Below are 4645 nucleotides of genomic sequence, written 5' to 3' on the forward strand. Positions count from 1 at the left end.
GTAAACTAAATGCAAACTAATGGAACGGAAAAGATAACTCAGAGCTAGCTACAAATGCCCACTTAAACCAATTTAATGCAAGCAAACTAACACTTATAGCAAACAGTCAAATGCAAACGAGTTGTAAGATGTTTATAATAAAGCTGAACCGTCGACCTTGAAAGACCTTTAATAATGGACTCCCACGGGTCACTCTTGTTGGAGCTGGTGTCCTCCACAAATTAGTGTGATAACATTTGTAAATCTCTTACAGGTTCACAAGGGTATACTTCGTATATTTAATCAGTTGATTAACGTTTACCTAATAACGGTTGGCTTGCTAGAAAGTTTGACGTTATTATCATACAGATGGCGGTGATCAACTGGTCCCTAAAGGTCACACCTATAGGACGTATTTGAAAGATGTGGTTATAGAAATATAATTACATTGATGCCCAAAATGACTAAAAAGTTAGTCAATGTGTTGATGAGATAATTATTTAATGAAAATTAAATAATATTAAGTTAAGACGAATTAACTGTCAATTCGTAAATTAAATATAATAAGTTATATTTAAATAAATATATATAAGGTTAGTTTGAAAGAATCAATCTGTTAATTCGTAGTTAAATATAATCAGTTGTATTTAATATCAACAAGTTGAATGTGTCATAGTGGTAATAGTGAGGGTACACAAGCCAAGAGGTCATGGGTTCGATCCTCACTAGATGACAATTTAACACACTTTATATATTTTTGGAAAGACCAAAATAAGGAAAAAATTACTCCTTATTTTCGGTTCAGTTGGCCGAAAATTAGGAGATGTTTCTTTCCTAATTGATTTCGGATTTCGGTCTATATAAAAAGAAAGGTAGAGAATTATTTCTGACCTAATTCTTTTTCTGACCTTGCCTCCTCTTTCTCATCACAAAAACACAAAGACAATAAAATTTTACAGAAAATTTTAGATTGATTTCTAGCATAATCAAAGGGTATATCTTACATCGTCTTGGGTGCAACTAATAGGCGAATATCAATTTTGATATTGTTCTTAGGCCAATTTTGCTAGGACCCGAGGTTAATTCTAAATCTTTTTACTTATGTTTATGTATTTTATTTTATGACCTTAGATCATCTTTATTATATCGTTATAATCCTTCATATTAAAGGGAAGTATGCAGATTATTTCCCACAAGTGGTATCAGAGCCCTAGGCTACGATTTTAATTTTGATGATTTTCATAAAATTTGTATGTAAACGATCAGATTTTCGAGAAGAAAAAATTAGGGTTTCGATTTTTTTTTGGATCGAAATTTTTATGCCGTTTTTTTCTGTTTGATGATAGTTTTTCCATTCTATTTTTCATATTATAGTTTATAATCAGTTAAAATTATCATATGAAGAATTGGTAGTTTTTGATTTAATGCAGATTAAGTTAAAATCAAATGGAATCGTCATGTTTATGATTAAAAGATTGTTTTTGCTATATAGTTTTTGGCATATAAATTAATCATGTTTATTATTTCATATGCTAATCATGTTCTAATAGCAAAGGTAAACAATTGATCATCAAATCTTGATTCAGGGCATAATTGCCGCAAAAAGAAAAGAAAAAAAAAGGAGGTTGCGTTTGTTTTTAGGGTTTACGAAAAAAAAACAAAAAAAAATTTTATGTTATTTTTTTTGGTAAACCGAGAAGAAGAAGAAAAAAAAATAAAAAAAAAAATTAGGAAAGTTTTTATTTTTTGCCTTTAGCCGAAAAATAGAGAATTTTTTTGGAAAGTTTTTTTCCCTTGTTTTTCCTATTTACCGAATTAGAATAGGAAAGGAGTTTTTTTTGTTTTTTTTTAGCCGTGACTAATAAAAAAAAAAAACTTTTCGTTTTTTTTGGCCGAAACAGATTTAGAGAATTGGATTTTATTTTTCTTTATTTTGGCCAATTAGTTATTGTGAATCGGCTCACAATTTATAGATACCGAGTTATTTTAAAGCAGTTTAAAATTTTGACGGATAGAATTCATGTTACAAGTTTAATATGGATTAAGAATGAAATTAATGTGATTAAATTGCGGAATTGTCACTTAATTTAATTTAAATAGGTGGTTTGGATAAATTAATCAACATAATTAATTTATTGTATTATGTATGTTTAATTTAATTTTAGTTGATGTTTTTAATTATGTTGAATGAATCGAATGAATGAATTTTATTTACGTATTTAATTTTGCAATCGGTTGTAATTTGTAATAATTAGTGTGACCTTAGTCAATTATGTTTTCGTAATGAAGGAACATAATTTTTATTTTAGTTTTGGGTTTTGAAATTAGAATGTAATTAATAGGTCAATTATGTAATTTTTAATTATTGTAATTTCAAGGAAGACTAAAGATGAAGATTCAAGCTCACTCTCGCTACATGGATCAAGATGGAACATCAAGACAAGCTTCTCGGGTCCAAGGATGGATTCCAAACTTGTATTTATTGTTCATTTTGATAGGATAGGCCACACTAGGACTTTTACTTTATTTTTTTTTACGTTTTTCATTTTATTGCATTTCATTCACATGCTAGTAATTGCATCATATTCCGCCTAAAACCAAACCACCTACTACTAAAATGCATGAAAATTGACTCATATAGGTTGTATGTTAGTTATCATGGACATGCAGATGTCACAGTCTTTAAGCCATCACCTTAGTTTAAATCATTCTCGCATGCTAGATCATAGTTCACTTAAAATGAATTAAAAAGTTGATGGGATCTTCCTCTAAAACGGAAATTGAAATTAGTCTTTATAAGGGCAAACATCTATGAATCCCTTCTTCGTCGGTAGGCCTAATATGACCCCTTCTACGTTGGGTAAGTAGTTGTGTTGACTTAGTTTACCTCAACATTGTAGTCCGAAGAGTTTCTCGTGATTATGATGGACTAAAGATAGTATTTATAGAAATTTATCGACCAAGAATTCTAACGGTAGAATTAGCTAACAGGTTAGCTTATCAATTTACAGAGAATTGAGTCTTGGGATCATTTATATAATTCTTGAGGGAGGTCAATTGTATAAATGTTTTTGAGTCTTCGCGTTATGACATTAGTTCATTAGACTTAAAATAAAAAATGATGCATGCTTATTAGTTTATTCTTCTTTCGCAGTATAGAACACGCTTATTATCAATAATACTGTTACAACAAATGGCTGGAAATAACGCAATCCCAATGCCTAGTGCCACACTAGATCGTCGTCCTGGCTTAAAATGTTCATGGACCAAATGAATCAGTCCACTCGATCAAGAATGATGGGTCCAATTTTTGGATCGGGAGGCGGCACTACGGAATGCTGCCACTGCTGACGGTAAGCTCAGGTATTTAACTGAGCCAATACCGGTCAACCCATGCCCAAATGCAGGAGTCAACGAGTCACTCGCTTATAGTGATTTCGTTATGGAAGCGGGTGCGATAAAGAACGTACTTATCTTTGCAATGGAAACCAATTTGCAGAGACGCTTCATTGCCCAAGGTGCAAACAAGATTTTCACCACGCTCACTAACGAGTTCTCAAAGGCACCGAGAATCGTTCCATATGAGCATACTTGTCGCTTCTTTGATGCGAAACTCCAGAAGGGCCAACCAGTTAGCCCACACATTCTTCACATGATTGAGAATGTCGAGAAACTGGAGTCACTGAATTGTAGAATCAGTGAGAGCATTGTCATTGACCGAATGCTTCATTCTCTTCACGATGGTTTTGCCATTTTCAGGGCGAACTACTACATGAATGACTTGAAAAAGAGTCCTCATGAGCTACACTCCCTTCTCGTACAGACCGAGAAGGATATGAAATTGAGTGGGAGCATGAAGCAGGATGTTCTCACGATTCACAACAAGAGTAAAGGTAAGGGCAAGGCTCATGGCGACCTAGCTGTAGGTAAGCCAAAGTTTAAACAGCCAGAAACAGTAAGAGTGCGCCGGTGAGACTAGTGGCTCACAGGGCAAGACAAAGAGCAAGGGCGTTGACATAGAGTGCCACCATTGTCACCAGACTGGACATTGGAGGAGGAAATGTCCGTCTCATCGTGAGGATATCAAAGCGGCGTGTCGCTCCTGTTGGTATGTCATCTTATATTCATATGATTGAGATTAACCATGCAAGTTTCGGAACTTGGGTACTAGATACTGGTTGTGGTTCTCATCTGTGTAATCATTTGCAGGGCCTAAAGAACATCATACCTCTCGAAAAAGGTGATGTGGACCTGCGAGTCGGGAATGGAGCACGAGTTGCTGCTGCGTCGAAGGGGACATATATAATCCAACTCCCTAGTGGTTTTGAGTTATCTTTAAATAACTGTTACTATGTACCCAGTTTATCTAAGAACATTATTTCTGTTTCCGTACTTGCTAAAGACGGTTTTACATTTTCAATAAAGGATAATAGTTGTATTTTCTCTTTTAATGACATGATTTATGGCAAAGCAGTTTCCATGAATGGAATTTATATCTTAGATCAAACCACGGAAGTATTACACATGAATAATAAGAAATTAAAGGTTGGTGACAAAGATCAAACCTATCTATGGCATTGTCGAATGGGACACATAAATGAGAAACGCGTAAAGAAACTCGTCGATAATGGGACTATTCCCTCATTCGGATTTTCTGCATATGGCA

Source organism: Silene latifolia, chromosome X (genome assembly GCF_048544455.1).
Source record: "Silene latifolia isolate original U9 population chromosome X, ASM4854445v1, whole genome shotgun sequence".
In the NCBI taxonomy this organism is placed as follows: Eukaryota; Viridiplantae; Streptophyta; class Magnoliopsida; order Caryophyllales; family Caryophyllaceae; genus Silene; species Silene latifolia.